The sequence below is a fragment of the Podarcis filfolensis genome, assembly GCF_964270895.1.
Source record: "Podarcis filfolensis genome assembly, chromosome: 5".
Taxonomy (NCBI): domain Eukaryota; kingdom Metazoa; phylum Chordata; class Lepidosauria; order Squamata; family Lacertidae; genus Podarcis; species Podarcis filfolensis.
The window spans coordinates 63,800,325-63,818,540 of NC_139608.1; the positions used below are offsets into that span (position 1 = coordinate 63,800,325).

At 44.9% G+C, this 18,216-nt stretch overlaps 1 protein-coding gene across 2 annotated transcripts in view; it reads left to right on the forward strand.

The window, feature by feature from the left end:
• LOC310762769 (putative lysosomal acid lipase/cholesteryl ester hydrolase) overlaps nt 1-18,216 on the forward strand; it is a 43,377-nt gene that overhangs the window by 15,008 nt on the left and 10,153 nt on the right. The window contains exon 2 of one of the 2 annotated variants that reach the window (XR_014548160.1): nt 6,679-7,439. The exons of the other annotated variant lie outside the window; for it this stretch is intronic. The gene's annotated coding sequence lies outside the window, so the exon portion shown is untranslated. Of the gene's footprint in view, nt 1-6,678; nt 7,440-18,216 lie in introns of those variants that run through there. 2 annotated transcript variants of the gene reach the window in all.

The following is an 18,216-nucleotide window of genomic DNA, read 5'->3' on the forward strand; positions in this document are numbered from 1 at the left end:
TGGGTCACAACCATGGGCTGTGGGGTGAGGCTTTCCTCACAGCAAACGTTTTGATTAATAGAACCTGATCTAGCTCTATAAAAGATATTCCTTATTGTGTATTGTTTGGGAAAGAACCAGAGTGGACAATGCTCCATAACTGGGGTTCTTGGGCACATGTAAATAACCCCAAAGCTCAGAGCCAGAAAGGGGGCGCTAGAGCACAGAGACTGCAGTTTGTGCGATACCAGCCCTATGGGAAAGGGTGGTGTTTCAATTTACACCCAGGACACGTGGTTCTGTCTAATTTGGCATATTCTGTCAGCTTTTGGATCCAATCTTGTATAGAGGGGATTTCATTACTCTTCCATTTTGCTGCGATCAAAACTCTTGCTGCTGCTGTCGCATATATAAAGATACCCTTCCTCTTTTGTGGAATGTCCAAATCTGTTATTCCCAGGAGGTAGGCCTCTGGTTTTTTATTGAAAGAGATCTTCAGCATTTTTTGCAGTTCTGCATGGATGCTCTCCCAGAATACCTGTATTTTCCTACATATCCACCACATATGGTAGAAAGTTCCTGAGTCTCTGCATCTCCAACAATTACTTGACACATTTTTATACATTTTTGAAAGTTTCCATGGTGTTAGAGACCATCAATGTTGCATTTTTTGAAAGTTCTCTCTAATCGTGTAACAATTTGTGAATTTCCAATTGATCTTCCATAAGTTGTCCCATTGGGCCATGGTTATTGAATAGCCAAAATCCTGGGACCACCTCACCATTGCCACTGTTACCTCTTCCTCCTTGACTGTCCAGTCAAGGAGGAGTCGATAAATTTTGGATAGAGTTTTTCTTTTAGAATTTACAAGATCAGATTCGAATCGGGAAATTTCTGTTGAGAACCCGTTTTGGTTATCAGATTTAAATTTTTCAAATAACTGATGGTATTGGAACCAGTCTGAGATGTGTTCTCTTATTTCCTCAAAGTTTTTAAATTTTATTTGGTTATCTTCATTTTTTAAAAGTGTTTTATATGTTGGCCAGCTTTCCTGAGTATTTTTCTGTTTTACTGCTATGGCTTCTATTGGAGAAGTCCACCACGGGACCTTAGGCTCCATCAGGTCTTTATATTTTTCCCATACAGTGACTTTCTTATTATATGGTTGGTAAATTTTTTATGAATTTTCGCTTTTCCATATATCAGGTAGGCGTGCCATCCCCAACGGTTGTCAAAACCTTCCAGGTCCAGGAGGTCTGGATCCTGCAATGTGCACCAATCTTTTAGCCAGGTGAAACAGGCTGCCTCGTAGTAAAGTTTTAGGTCGGGTAGAGAAAAGCCTCCTCTCTCTTTTATGTCTATTAAGATCAGGTGTTTAATCCTAGGTTTCTTCCCTTCCCACAGGAGTTTGGAAATTTCTTCTTGCCATATCTTGAGACAGCCTGCTTCGCCCAGCATTGAAATCATTTGAAATAAAAAGATTAATTTTGGAAGCACATTCATCTTTATAATGGAAATCCTACCCAGAAATGTTAATTTTAATTTACTCCATGTTTCAAAGTTTTTTCTAATCTCTAACCAAGTTTTGGTGTAATTATCCTGAAATAAGTTTATGTTCTTGGGGGTGATCCAAATACCCAAGTATTTCGCTTTTGAGGAGATTTTCAGGCCCAATATTTTTTCTAAGTCGTCCTTTTCTTCCGTGGTTACATTTTTAACAAGCATAATAATAATAATAATAATAATAATAATAATAATAATAATAATAAATCTTATTTATATCCCGCCCTCCCCAGCTGAAGCCGGGCTCAGGGCGGCTAACAACACTAAAACAGTGCAACATTATAAAAACATTATAAAAATTAATTAAAATCAAAATTGATGGCAACCATAAACTAAAGTTTTGTAAAGATTGCCAAAGGAGGGAGTCAGGCTGCGCCCTGACCAAAGGCCTGGTGGAACAGCTCTGTCTTGCAGGCCCTGCGGAAAGATGTCAAGTCCTGCAGGGCGTTCCACTAGGTTGGAGCCGCAGCCGAAAAAGCCCTGGCTCTAGTTGAGGGCAGCCTAACCTCTCTGTGGCCTGGGACCTTCAAGATGTTTTTATTTGAAGACCGTAAGTTCCTCTGTGGGGCATACCAGGAGAGGCGGTCCCGTAGGTACGAGGGTCCTAGGCCGTATAGGGCTTTGAAGGTTAAACCCAGCACCTTAAAGCTGATCCTGTACTCCACCGGGAGCCAGTGCAGCTGGTATAGCACCGGATGAATGTGATCTCTCAGCGAAGACCCCGTAAGGAGTCTCGCTGCGGCATTCTGCACTCGCTGGAGTTTCTGGGTCAGTCTCAAGGGCAGCCCCATGTAGAGCGAGTTACAATAATCCAGTCTGGAGGTGACCGTCGCGTGGATCACAGTGGCTAGGTCAGGGCGAGAGAGGTAAGGAGCCAACTGCTTAGCTTGGCGGAGATGAAAAAATGCCGCCTTTGTTATAGCTGCAATCTGCGCCTCCATGGAGAGGGAGGTATCGAAGATTACACCCAAACTCTTAACGGACAGTGCTGGCACTAATTGCACCCCCGCAAGAGATGGGAGTTGCCCCCTCAATCCCATATCGTCCCGTCCCAGCCAGAGGACCTCTGTCTTCGAAGGATTTAACTTCAACCGGCTCCCACGTAACCATCCAGCCACAGCTTCCAAGCATCTGATCAGTGTGTCTGGGGCCGAGTCAGGATGGCCATCCATCAACAGATAGAGTTGGGTGTCATCAGCATACTGATGGCAGCCCAACCCAAAACTCTGGACAAGCTGGGCGAGGGGGCGCATAAAGATGTTAAAAAGCATCGGGGAGAGTATCGCACCCTGGGGCACTCCACACACCAAGGAGTGGTGGGGTGACAATTCCCCCCCAAGCGCCACCCTCTGTCCCCGACCAGAGAGAAACGAGTGCAGCCATTGAAGGACTGTGCCCTGGATCCCCACGTCGGCAAGGCGGTGGTCCAGGAGTTCATGATCGACCATGTCGAAGGCTGCTGACAGGTCTAGAAGAATCAGCAGCCCCAACCAGCCTCGATCCAGCTGCCTGCGGAGATCATCTGTTAGGGCGACCAGAGCCGTCTCGGTCCCATGACCAGCGTGGAAGCCGGACTGGAATGGATCCAGAGCCGATGTTTCATCCAGAAACCTACCAAGCTGTTCAGCAACCGCTCTCTCAATCACCTTACCCAGGAATGGAAGATTCGAAACCGGGCAGTAATTGGATAGATCTAAGGGATCTAATGATGTTTTCTTTAAAAGCGGGCGCACCACTGCCTCCTTCAGTTCCCCTGGGAATGTCCCGGTGCCAAGGGACAAATTGATGATATCCCCCAGGGGGTCCCGCACCTCGTCTGGACACGCTCTAATCAGCCAGGACAGGCACGGGTCGAGAGGACAAGTGGTGGGCTTTCCAGCTCGGAGGAGTCTGTCCACATCGGCTGGGGATATCCGGTCAAAGTGGTCCAATATTGGACCCGTGGACAGTCGAGGGGCCTCCAGTTCCTTTATTGTATCCAAATTGGCAGGGAGGTCATGGCGGAGCAACAGGACCTTCTCCGCAAAAAAGCTCGCAAATGCCTCACAGCTGTGTGTCAAATTGTTATTTAAATTTGGCTGTCCTTCGAGGGACGTTAAAGACCGAATTATACTAAATAATTGCGCTGGGCGAGAGCTAGCGGATGCAATGGAGGCCGAGAAGTAGGACTTCTTAGCGGCCTTCACTGCCATCTCGTAGGTTTTCATAAAAACCCTATAAGATGTTCTTGAAGCTCCGTCACGGGCACCCCACCATACTTGCTCTAGCCGTCTGAGGTCCCGCTTCATTTTCCGGAGCTCCTCGGTAAACCAGGGAGCCCAGTTTCTGCGGGGTCGCAGAGGGCGCTTAGGTGCGATCTCATTGATGGCTGCCAGGAGCTGGGTATTCCAGCCCTCAACAAGCTCAGTCAATGAGTCGCCAGGGGGAGAAAGGTCCCGCAAGGCTTGACGGAATCTATCAGGGTCCATCAGCCTCTGCGGGCGAGCCCAAATCGGCTCGCCACCTAAGCAGGGTGGGGGTGGAACATCAATCCTGGCTTTCAGAGCGTAGTGATCAGACCATGGCACCTTCATCGAAGGAAACATGATCACATCTATACCGACACCAAAGATCAAATCCAGCGTGTGGCCTGCTTGATGTGTGGGGCCCGAAACAAACTGGGAGAGCCCTAGTGTCGCCATGGAAGACACCAGGTCCAGAGCCTGTGAGGAGGGAGTGGCATCAGCATGGATGTTGAAGTCCCCCAATACCAATAGGTTAGGGAACTCCAAGGCCCAGCCGGCCACCGCCTCCAGCAGGCCTGACAGGGTGGCTGCTGGTGCGCTACCAGCATTTTTGTTTTTGTTATGTTCAGCTTAAAGCCTTCCACTTCTCCAAATTCTTTAATCAATTCCAGCACTCTTTTCAGACTTTCTTTAGGGTTTTCAGTCATAACAAGTAAATCGTCCGCAAAAGCTTTAATTTTGTATGTTTTGTTTCCCAGAGTGATGCCTTTAACAAGCTGATCCTTTCTTATCTGATTGTTCAAGACTTCCATCACCAAGATAAATATCAGTGGTAACAGTGGGCAGCCCTGTCTGGTTCCCTTGTTTATTTTGCACTCCTCAGTAATTCTTCTGTTGATGATCAATTGTGCTCATCAGATATCTAAAGGGGACATTAAATGTATGTTTGAAGATATCTAGTACACAAGACGAAAAGCTAGAAGTATTTGTTGATGTGGACTGCGGAAGCTGTGTAGCTGCTAGAAAATCTACAAGTGGAATGGTTATGATGTTTGCCAATTCCATAATTGGATGAAGGTCAAAGAAACAAGGATTTGTTGTGACCTCATCCTGTGAGGCAGAATATGGGAGCCTGTCGCTAGCATGCAATGAAATCATGTGGTTTATACAGATACTAAAAGATCTAGATTGTAAAGTAGATGTTATGCCTATGAGGGTTGCCTGCATTCAGCATGTATGTTCTTTCAAATTTTTCTATACATTGATTAGCTGACTCAGATGTAAATGTGATACTTGCTGGAATAGGTAAAGGTAAAGGTACCCCTGCCCGTACGGGCCAGTCTTGCCAGACTCTAGGGTTGTGCGCTCATCTCACTCTATAGACCGGGAGCCAGCGCTGTCTGCAGACACTTCCGGGTCACGTGGCCAGCGTGACAAGCTGCATCTGGCGAGCCAGCACAACACACGGAACGCCGTTTACCTTCCCGCTGGTAAGCGGTCCCTATTTATCTACTTGCACCCGGGGGTGCTTTCGAACTGCTAGGTTGGCAGGAGCTGGGACCGAACGACGGGAGCGCACCCTGCCACGGGGATTCGAACCGCCGACCATGCGATCGGCAAGTCCTAGGCGCTGAGGTTTTTACCCACAGCGCCACCCACGTCCCACTTGCTGGAATAATGTTGTTTAAATTGAAATTTTGTTTGGTTAGTGCTAGCTCCGCTAAAGCACAAATGAAACTGGTGTGTATGTGTGTGATACCTGCATTTTGCTTTGAGGATCCTCAGTCACTAGTGTGACTTCCTGCTGTGGAACATTTGTGTGACATGAAAATCCACAAAACACTTTGTTAGAAAGAGAATGATGCAATAAAGGACATAAACAGACAAATTTTGCCTACAACAATGTCCCTAAAGCTAGTTACATAATTTTCCCATAGCAGTTAGTGAGATGAATGATATTTGGGTGGAAGGCAAATTGGAGGAGAATGGGAACAGTGCGGCATGTGATGAACATAGGGTGGAATGGAAGATGATGCCTTCTTACATCCATAGGTTTTATACATGCCCTTTGAAAAATGTAGAAAGAAATGAGCTGAAATCCAGTAACTCTGCAGTTCTGTCTCAGGATTCCCCCTCCCCTTCTTGTACATTTGTCCAGTGGAAAATAAACAAAACTGGTGGGACATGGAGGAACACAGAGATGGGTATTTCTTGTCATCAGTCAATGACATTGAGCTAGTTTGCAGGTAATGGTAAGCCAAACCATGGCTTGGTGTAAATGCTGGTGTGGGAGGGTTCCTAGAGAGGAGCACATGGCCTCTGCATACCTCCCTTTGATCGCCTACTGAGCTAAGCCATAGTTTGTCTTTCCCAAGACACTCAATGAGTTGTAAATCCAAGAACAAACCTTGGTTCCACAGCTTGTGGTTTGTTTGGAGTGAGGCAGAACAGTACATACCCGGGATGTGTGATTAATGTTAAGCAAACTATGGCTTACCTCACAGCAGAGCAGCAACACCGGGACCAGAGAAAGTTCAGTGTCCTCTTTAGCAGGTTGCACATTCATTCTGTGTCATAGTTGAGCTTAGTGTCACATGTAAGTCAGTTCATTTCTCCAGAATGCCCAGAGAATGTACAAAATGCAGTTCACATATGGACATGCCCCAAGGCCTGTTGAAATATATTAACTGGGTAATGTACACAATTTATTTTTTATGGTTGGATTATGTTCTCATTCTTCACAACACCATGTGAATCTGCACAATGGTAATTTCTTATGCACGTTAACTGCTCAACTTACATTCCTCTTAACATATATGTGCTTGTGTGTGTTTGCTTTGATCGGGAGGTCTTTGCAGAGTTATAAACAATGAACTGTTTTTAAAATGGTTATTTCTCCCTTCTCTTTTAGTCAACACCACCTTTCTGCAATGTAAAACAGATGACTGTTACAACAGCTTTCTGGAGTCGTGGTCATGAATGGCTTGCAGACCAAAGGGCATTGCCCTGCTGCTACCTCAAGTCCCAAACTTAGTTTACCACAAGTATATTCCTGAATGGGAACATCTGGATTTCATTTGGAGCCTTGATGCCACACATCGCACGCACATAGAGATAATTGAATTAATGCAGAAGTATCATTGAGTCTGTGTCATCTCTGGAGCTCGGATCCTGAAACATTCCTTCAAGAAACTAGCACTCTCAGTCTATGGCGAAGACGATGACGACTACACACAGGTCCTGCTTTCCAAACACAATGCATTCCCAGGAAATCATTTGTTAGGCGAGCATTTGCATAATGAACTGATGATTTCCATTATTTCCTATGGAAGCATTTCTAATCCATGCTTTCTGCCTCAGACTGCTGCAGCTAATCAGCAAAAGCCAAACAAAGGAAAAACTGACTTGTCCGATCTCTGTCCCTCCCTCCTTACTTTTTTCCTGAAATGGCTGCTACCAACCTGCAAATCACAAATAGGTAAAGAATTGGGAAACTCCAGCTGTTTGGATATCTGAATCAGCCATTTGTGTAGCAAGGTTTGGGTATTATTCTTTGTGTTTGGCTAATTGAGATTTCAGATAATGACCATTCCAATAGTGGGTACTTGAAAACAACAACACCATCACTATGGAAAGAAGTCACTGCCATCTTAAATACATAAAATATTCTAAGTTGTCTATGTGTGGTTTAGTAATCCATCAGACACTTACATTTTTACATTGCTCTTAGGTATTTAGATTCATACATCTTGGATGGAAGTATTGAGATGGTATTCTCATCACAGTAGGAAATGAAGTGCTTTCCACTAAACTTGTATAGTAGTATATATCTGAAAGTAAATCTGATATCCCCAAACTCTGTTATGGAGAATGGGATTGAGACAAGTTCTTATTATAGTGGTACCTCGGGTTAAGCACTTAATTCGTTCTGGAGGTCTGTACTTAACCTGAAACTGTTCTTAATCTGAAGCACCACTTTAGCTAATGGGGCCTCCTGCTGCTGCCATGCCGCTGGAGCACGATTTCTGTTCTCATCCTGAAGCAAAGTTCTTAATCTGAAGCACTATTTCTGGGTTAGCGGAGTCTGTAACCTGAAGTGTATGTAACCTGAAGCGTATGTAACCCGAGGTACCACTGTAATTTGAAAGCTATTTTTAGGAAGCTTTTTAAAAACAAGATGATGTGTGATAGTCAACTTAAGTTTTACTCAGAGTAGTCCCATTGACAATAATGAACACAATCATATTGGGGGCCACCCCACTTCCCATAACAGAGTTAGCAATACCAGTTTTTCGCACAGACAACTGGGAAACACTGGCCTGCGAGCGCTCCAATTGGAGAACAGCCTTTACCAAAGGTGTCATGGGTTTTGAAGATGTTTGAACTCAGGATGAAAGGGAGAGGAAGGCACGTTTGGCAAACCCTCACCATGATCAACTCCCACCCCGAAACCTATGTCCCCACTGTGAAAGAACGTGTGGATCCAGAATTGACCTCCACAGTCACTTGCGGACTCATTGTTAAAACCGTGTTTATGGAAGACAATCTTACTCGGCTACAAGTGATCACCAAAGAAGAAGAAAGGAGCAGAGTAGTGGTCAACATACTGTGGTTCTTCACATCCTACAGCTCCTTTCTATTTGCGATGACTCTTGGCACAATTTGTGAATGGATTATTATTAATCTTAATCACATGAAAATATTTAAAAAAGAAAAGGGAAACTTTTATTCCTTAAATTCCTGCTTTATTCAGAAAATGTTTATATGTTTATCACTGCCAAAACACAACACTCAAACTATGACAGATACACTCCTTTGTTTTTTAAATGAAACACAGTAGGAAGTGCAACCCAAACCCCAGTTCCCTGGGAATTAGAGCAACTGAATTCAGTGGGGCGTCTAGTCATCTAGTCATCACATAAACAGTTCTAGATCAAGGGATGCTTTTCTTCCTTTCACAATATTAATTGCAAGTAACTTTTTATAAACACCTCTTTCTGACGGAAGACCAGCCGTCATTAAAATGGTGCTTAGCATAGAAAAAAGACACAGAGAGGCAGCAGTATTCTCAGGATGGATGAGCAGCTCCTTCGACTTACTCTCCTGTGCAGTAATTTTTTTTACCCTTTGTCTCTCTCTCTCAGCCTGCATGGCTGTCTGTCAATGTCTCACGTTACATCATCCGGTCATGGCTTTTACTACACCCATCACCATATAAGGTAATCACTGCCCAGAGGGAACACAACTCCATATAAGGTCAATACATTCAATACATTACAAGGCACAGACATGCTGGTCACCGAGGTCAGCAGGCACCAGGCAGCATTTACAAGCCTCTGCCATGGCTTTATGACTCCCACATGCCCCCTTTCTTTATTTTATTAATCAGAGTCATATATTTCATTACCAATACGGTTATACCGAGCACGATAGGCAACCCTTGTGAGGCCGGAAGCAGGCCGCTGACGGGAGAACCATGCAGTACATACAGAGATTAAAGAAGGAATACATTGTATACAGCAACACAAAATAACGCAAATAACTACTATAAGGATCACTAAAATCAATAAATAAGCCAACTTCCATCTGGAAGCCAAGAATATAACCATGCCCATGGATAAATGGAAAGGGGGGCGAGCGGATTGTGGGCTACCATGGTTTCCATATGGTCGATCGTCACAGATATGCTGACATTATTATCAGGAATAAACATACAACAATGAGAATGAACAAGTGCACATACGCCTCCTTTTGAGGCTAAAATGACATCCAAAACATAACGATTTTGTAAGACCACCTCTCTCATTTCAGACACCTCCTGGTTGAGATTCTTCAAAGCTTTTATGGTATCATTGAATAATCCTTCTGTCCAATTTGCTAGCCGATGGAGGTCCCTATAGTTCATTGCTGCGCCCACTGAGGGCAGCAAGGCCCGAGAAATCTGGGTACCGGTATATTGATTTATGGGTGAATTAACCTCCCGACGATTTCGTAGTCTAAGAGAAGATGGTAACTTATCAACCTTATACAACAACGGAACCATGATACCCAAGGTACATGTGCCTGTGAGGTTTTGAGGAATGGCTTTGTATGCTTTTTTGCCACAAAGCAACCATAACTCTCTTTGGAGTAAATAGCTGATATTACTACTCTGTTGGGACCAATTAAAGGCTGCAGTAAATAAAGAACTGATATGAAATTGCTCATCTGTGGCATTTGCTAAGCCAGGGATAGAAGAATTCAGACTCCAATTTGCATGGTACGTTTCTTTTCTAGTTTTTAGCCATGCACTGGTGTCACTCCTATAGCACTGAGATTGGTCACTGTATGTTCCTGTAAGAGAACAAGAGCTATTAAAAGTGAAATTCAATGTATATTGACAGTTTGGATATATGCCCCACGATTCTTTTCCCTGTTCAATTTGAAAACAAATGGGGGCAGGCTCATGGAGGGTCAATTGTACTGGAGGCCAAAAAGATTGCTTAGGGGATATAACATTTGTAAATTGAAAGGATCCATTAACAGGCACACCATGAAGCATTAAGCCTGAATGACGGGCAAAAGGGGGCATGTGCATACATAACCAACATTTAGAAGCATGCAATAAACTGGCAAACATAATCATATCTTGTACAAAAATATTATCCCTCCAAATCTTATGATAATTTTCTCCCCTAAAAGTCTTACTCAACAACGCTGTTCTTCTAATTCGAGAGTGGCTGAGCTGTGGATACTGCCAGCCAGAGTAGGATTCTGACGACAGCGGCTTGCCAGCTGATAAGGTGAAATATGGTGGTTTCAACTGGACTGGGTCGTCTGCTTCTCTTCCTTGTATAACGGTGCGGCAAAGGATGGCGAGGCAGATGGTGAGGAAGGCGCTTCCGAAGTTGAAGGGACTCGCCATGGCCGTACGCATCGAGCTGGAACCCACAAAGGCTTGTCCTCGACGTCCACTGCCGCGTACCCTCGCCCCATGTGATCAGCGGAACAGGTCCATGCCATGCGGGATCAGGCAAGCGTCGGTACACCACCAAGGGGCGGAGGAGTGCCTCCTCCTTCCTAAAATGCAATTCAGCGGGGGTATGGGTCCTATTATGTGGATATAAAATATGATTAAGTACAAAAAAAACCTGGTGGACTGCCAAAGGGATACCTGCTGTTGGTATGCTTCGGCCGCCAAGCTGCTTAAGCAATAGTGCTTTGAACGTCAGGTGGGCTCTTTCCACTATAGCTTGCCCTGTGGAGTTAAAGGATATACCATGAGTTAATTTCACATTCCACAACATACAAAATTCCGAAAATGTTTTAGAAATATATGCTGGACCATTATCAGTTTTGATGCGCGCAGGTTTACCCATGACTGAGAAACAGTGAATAGTGTGCTGGATGACATGCCGAGCTGTTTTCCCCCTCATGGGCGTAGCCCATATGAATCCAGAGTGGGTGTCCACCATGAGGTGAACCTTGGAGAGTGGAGCCAACACAGGTGTGTGTGTGACATCCATCTGCCAACACGCCAATGCAGACGTGCCCCTAGGATTGACAGCATCAAAAGGAATGGCCAGCGGTGATTTAGAACAAGAAGCACATGGGAAACAATATCCCTTGCTTGGGCCAAAGGAATAAAAAACTGCTTTGCCAATGCTTTCGCAGGGAGGTGAAAGGTGTTATGACATAGTACAGGATCAGAAAAGAGAGAAAAGGCAGAAATGTCCCTCAACGCTGCATCTGCTCTTGCATTGCCCTCTGCTAAATACCCTGGGTGTGATGTGTGGGAGCGAAGATGTGCAACATAATAAGGGAACTCTCTGTGCTGAAGTAAGGCCTGCAGGGCAAGAAACAAAGAAAACAAGTCAGAATCCAAGGAAGGAGTTATATAAGATATTGGTAAAACAGTAAAAATGCGATATACATACTGTGTATCCACAATAAGATTGAAAGGTTGAGTAGAAACGGATTGAAAGGCAAGAATCACAGCCGCTAGCTCAGCTCGCTGAGCAGAAGACTGTGGAGGGGTAAATAAACATTTCCATTTTCCTCCCTCCTCCCATGTCACCACCCCCTACTTTTTGTTCCATCCGGGAGGAGGGTCAATGCAGAGGGGAGAGGTGTTAGAGATAAGGGGGTGGCCAAAACATAGGTGACCTGTGTCAGAAATGTCAAACGGTCATCCTTTGGAGGGTTAAAAATGATGACACCTATAAAATCAGCCAAATCGATTTGCACGGCAGCATTAGTTATGAATAAGTGCTGCTGTTCAGTCTGCGAGAAAGGCAAATAAATTGATGCAACATCAAAACCGCTCAAGGCCATGGCACGAGAACGTCCTTTAATGACAATGTCTGATGTGGATTCAATTACTGAATAAATGTTTTTTGGTGGAGTATTTGGTAAATGTAACCACTCTATAATGCAGATAGTCTTCCTCTTGTCCGTCTGAGCATATAAAATTCCTGTTGGCAACAATGGTGTAGCAAACACTGCCAGATGCAGCTTGTGTGCAGAGGCTTCTGTGATCCTGTCCACGAGAATAGATCGCAGGTGCTGATTAACGGTTTGTAATGCAGTGATCATTGCCGAAGTGACCTGGATTACATCTGCTGGATCCTTGTGTCCCGCGAGCGCCGAAAACAATGGTGATAATGTGCTGGTAGGTAATGCAAGGAAAGAGTGAGCCCAATTCAAATGCCCAAGAAGTTGCTGTAATTGCACAAGCTTCATGCTTGAAGGGATAGTCAATTGGGGAACAATAGGTAGCGCTGCTTGTGCAGTGACTTTATGTGCCCAGTAGGTGGCGGGCAACGTCAATTGAATTTTTTCAGGCGCTACGCAGAGTCCCGCTTCCGCTAACGTGGCAGAAAGTTCTTGAAAAATGCCAGGCAGGAGTTTCTTCGCAGCAATTAAAATGTCATCCATGTAATGATAACATATCACCTCTAGGTGGCGCATGCGGAAAGGTTTCAATGCTTCACCCACAAAATGTTGACAAAGTGTAGGGGAGTTCCGCATGTCCTGAGGCAGGACAACCCACTGATATCGCTGGGTGGGCTGCGAATTGTTATATACTGGCAATGTAAAAGCAAACCGTTCCCTGCCTGCTGGGGTCAGTGGGATAGAAAAGAAACAGTCCTTTAAATCAATCACTGCCAACTGATATTCTCGCAGGAGCATATTTGGATTTGGCATGCCAGGTTGTAAAGTTCCCATTGGCTGCATTTGTTCATTGACTTTTCTCAAATCCTGCAGGAGACGCCATTTCCCTGATTTCTTTTTAATGACGAAAATTGGGGTGTTCCAGGGGGGATGAGGACGGTTCAATGTGGCCGAAAGTCAATTGTTCAGAAATAAGCTGGGCCACCACTGCTGATTTTTCTTTTGGTAGGGGCCACTGTTCTACCCATACTGGGGTAGTGGTGATCCATCGTAACGGCAGTGCCGTGCGTGGAAGTGCAGAATAAATTTGACTCCAATTTGGTGTCTGCAATAGCCAAAATATCGCGCCCCCATAAGGAGACTGGAATGTCCATTATTAACGGATAGAGGGTGATCTGAACCCCACTATCACTTTGGATGAGTATTGGGTGGAGACTGCGCCGTGCCTGTGATTCACCTCCCACACCAATAACTTGAGTGGCTGGACAAGTGGGCCAACTGGATGGCCAAGCAGATATTGCCACGACTGTTACATCTGCCCCTGTGTCCAGAACTCCCTCAACGCGTCGACCTCCCACTGTCAGAGACACAGAAGGGCGTGAGGCTGCAATGTTCATGGCTGCTGCAATTAGGGGTGGTTGTTCGGATGGGGGAAAAATGATAATCTTCGCCACTGAAGTATTTGACTGTATTCTGCATGGACGATCCGCGTATAGCGTGATCTCAGGGAAATTCACATACGGTCCGTGTGTTAGCATTGGTACCGCATGAATTCCTGCTGCTTGTGCAGATAATAAAGGCAATACCAGACAAGTGGCATGATTGTCCAACCCTGCTTCAGTGAGGACATGAGTCTTTAAAGGGCAGAAAGGCAAATGGAATTCCACTTCCTGGGTCAGGCGAAGCCGTGGTGCTGTTTCCCTGGACTCTGGGGGGTCCCCTATTGATTTGTCTGGGCCCGGGGTGGGCCTGGCTGCCGGTTTCCCTGCTGTTGTCCTTGCTGATTTCAGGCAGTGTACTGACCCTGCTGTTGGTTTTGGGGAAGCGATCTGCATTGATTGGCCCAATGAAAGCCTTTTTTGCAGATTGGACATTTGGTAGAAGGACGCCTAGGCTGTTGCGTGGATCTACATTGCACCTTAAAGTGTCCTGGTTTGCCACAATGGAAACATGTTTTATCGGTGGCTACAGGCTGGTTTTTATTTAGCGCCGCCGCTAACAGATGAGCCTTATGGGTGGCTGTACCTACAGACTGACAAATGCAAAGCATGGCTGCTGTGTCTGTGGTAGGATTGTGTATTATTGGTCGTAATGCAACTTTACAATCCTCATTGGCATTTTCAAAGGCCAATTGTTTGATAATTATTTGTTTGGCTTCAGGATTATCAATTTGGCGACTCACTGCTGTAAGCAGCCTGTCCATAAAAGAAGAATATGATTCTCTTGCCTCTTGCCTGATTGAACCCCATCTAGACTGAATACTGGTGGGTTCTGGAATTTTTCTCATTGCTTGATTAGCAGCAAGGGCCGTATCCCTCAATAAGATTTGCAGCAGTGTGGCTTGCACTGAAGCCTGAACAAAGGGACCATGCCCCATCATGGCATCTATGACATCTGCGAGGGTAACATTAGGGTTATTCCCTCTGATTTGTTGTAATAAAGCCGGAGCATAAACACGGCAGGCAGTTTCCCATTCGTGGGCAAACAATACGCCCGCTGATGGAGGTAACACTGTACGGGCCAGAAGCTTTATGTCATCTGGAACCAAAAGCTGGGCTAATGTGGCTTCCAAAAGCGCCTGCGTATATGGGGCTTGGAGTCCATTGGTCTTTACTGACAGTTACAACTCTTTCAAAATCTTAAAGTCAAAAGGTTGATGTTGGGCTTGGGTGCCTGCTGGAGCGCCAGCAGGGGGCACTATAACGGGAAATGCCACAGTATCCTGAATTAAGGAAAAGGCAAGAACTGCACGTTGAAAAGGGGTAGCTGGTTCTGTTGGTGAGGGAGTAGGATCTTTGCCAACCAGACCATGGTATTTTTGCAGGATTGGATCCTCTGGTGAGGAACTATAGTCCGGAGGCTTGGGGTCTGGTGGTGCTGGCAAAGCGAGTGCCGGAACAGACGGCATCACGGCAGGCTGAATTAAAGAAGCCAGAGGTGATGTTGGCAATACAGCCATGGAGATATTTTTTGGTGATAAACAGCCCATGGCGTAACGAACCTTGCACCATGCATTCAGAACACGAACGCCAATGCTAGGGTGTCCATGAAAATGTGCTCCAATTTTGTCCCAGTGTTTTAATTCCCAAGTTCCATCCTGGGGATACCAGGGGCAATGTTCATTGATGGCCAGAATAAGCTGTATCAAATCACACTCAGGAACTTCCAATTTGTTGGAGGAGAGGAGAAATTTTAAGTCTTTTAAAAATTTCTGTTGGGGAATAGACAAAGAGCTGCCCATTTTTCTAAAATCAAGATAAAAGGGATTGACTCATCGGGGATCCGAAGATGATTAGCACTTGTAACCCTTGCCGGACGTGGTGAGTCAATGATGCCGTTGCGTGGATCGAAAAGCCTCACACGGTTTTCTTTTAGTCAAGCCTCAGACTGTTTTCTTTTAGTTAAGCCTCACACTGTATTCTTTTAGTCAGCCTCACACGGGGCACCACTTGACGGAAGACCAGCCGTCATTAAAATGGTGCTTAGCATAGAAAAAAGACACAGAGAGGCAGCAGTATTCTCAGGATGGATGAGCAGCTCCTTCGACTTACTCTCCTGTGCAGTAATTTTTTTTACCCTTTGTCTCTCTCTCTCAGCCTGCATGACCGTCTGCCAATGTCTCACGTTACATCATCCGGTCATGGCTTTTACTACACCCATCACCATATAAGGTAATCACTGCCCAGAGGGAACACAACTCCATATAAGGTCAATACATTCAATACATTACAAGGCACAGACATGCTGGTCACCAAGGTCAGCAGGCACCAGGCAGCATTTACAAGCCTCTGCCATGGCTTTATGACTCCCACATCTTTCAGGTAGGATTGAGGCAGTGCTTTATCATAGTAGTTGCTGTATTGATTACAGTCATGCAGAGAACCGGTGGATTCCACAATTCATTCATTCAGGAAGCAGATTCATCTGAGTGATTGGGTGACGACCACCTCTCAGTGTTTTTTTGCAGTTATCATGCAATCAGTTTTCTCAGAAAATGTCACAATGCAGAATGTCCAGTGTGGAGGTTAACCAAACAGGAATATTCAAAGTGTCCCAAGTGTATAGTAGGTGATATACAGTAGCTTCCAGTGAAGTGGCGTGTGTGGGGTACCATTGCTCTCCTGATTTCTCAACACTTCACTGGAGCTCATTGAGAGGAAGAGGGGAGATGCAGGGTTGGGGGAGCTTGGCCTGGTGTGGCAAGGAGTTGGGAGAATTGGATTGGCTGTGCTGATATGCACTGCTTCCTTCTCTCTCCGTAAGCACCAGCAACCCATTTGTTGGGAAGCCACGAGAGCAACAGTGCCCTACCTGCACCACCTCACTGGCTGCTACTTGCAATATGGAATGATAACAATGCCATTCAAGGTTCTGATGGATCACTGTCTTGTTGGAAAGAAACACAGAAGTTACCTCTTATAACTATACTTAAACGACTTCCATTTCAGATCCGAAGCCCGTAGTGTTTCTGCAACATGACTTGTTTTGCTCTGGCAGTAACTGGGTGGCAAATCTGGACAACAATAGCTTGGGCTTTATACTGGCTGATGCTGGCTATGATGTTTGGCTAGGAAACAGTAGAGGAACACCTGGTCCATGAAACACATCAACTATACTGTGGAGCAAGAAGAATTCTGGCAATTCAGTTAGAGGGAGGTTTCTAAACTTCATTATGTGTTTCTGGTTCTTAGTCTTCCTTTTAGGATGATAAATCTGCCATGCTCTTTCTCCTCTGTTTCAACATTGAACAGTGCCCTAAAAATACAAGATATGCAGGTATAAAAATAAATTTCCAAATAAATATAATTGGTAGTTGTTTCTTAAACAAACAAACAGCATACATTCTTCAAGTGAAGAATTATATGCTCTTATGAAGAATGGAAGATGGCAGGGTTCCCAAAAGATGTGTTCTACAGTGAGTTGGCTTCTTGCAGCAGGCCCATTGGCAGACCAACTCTGCATTACAAAGTTGTCTGCAAATGTGACAATGAAGGCTGGCAGTGTTAAACCCACTGTGTGGGAATCCCTTGCAGACAGTCATTCAGGTCATGCATCCACAGCAATGACTAGAGGAGGAATGACCACTGAAGGAGCATAGAAAGAAGTGCCATGGTATAGCTGCATCAGTACAACGTGATGCCCCAGCAGCAACAAGATATGTGTATCAGATTCTGCATCCACAGCAGGCATTGTAATGCTTTGACTTCACAGCACAAGGCACACTCTTTAATTGTCTTCTGAGACAGACGGGTGTCAACAGCAAAATGAAGCTGGATAACCCCAGTCATGAAATATGACTTTGGTGAGCTCTGCAGACGTTAGCCGCTTTGAGACTCCTTAGGGTAGTGATAAAGCGGGATACCACATCCAAACTTTTCTTCTTCTTCTTCTTCTTCTTCTTCTTCTTCTTCTTCTTCTTCTTCTTCTTCTTCTTCTTCTTCTTCTTCTTCTTCCAACAGATCAGGTTAACTTTGGGTGCCATTAGATTTTATGTGGGAGGATCAAATGTGATTCCTGCTGATTCCCAGTAAACTTACTAGGCCAGACATGGGGAGGGGGGAAGGGAGGGGAAGCTCACATCATAAATACTGTTACTCGTGAAACTGGCATTTTAAAAAGCTTTTAAAAGGAGGATAATTAATTGCTTAATCATAATTACTATGTTTCACAAATGTTTATGAAATTGGTAGTTGATGAGTACATGGAGGAGGTGACCTCTTGTGTGCCAGATCCAAATCTGTTCTTGTATTGCGCTGGGTGGAGAACATGGCATGCTCGGCTTACACAATGCAGATCTCACTGCATATTCAAGTCTGTAAATATTCCTTTTCCTTTGCAGTTATGATGAAATGGCTAAATACAACCTTCCAGCTTCTATAAATTTTATCCTGAGTAAAACCAGGCAGGAGAAAATATTTTATGTTGGTCATTCCCAGGGCACCAGAATGGGTAGGTTTGAAGGCTTCTTAAACACATGTTGGCCATTGTAATAGCTACACATTTATTTCTATGGTTGGTGTTATATATTAATTTCAATACAGATCTTGTTTATGGTACAGAGATTTCACTTGGAGCC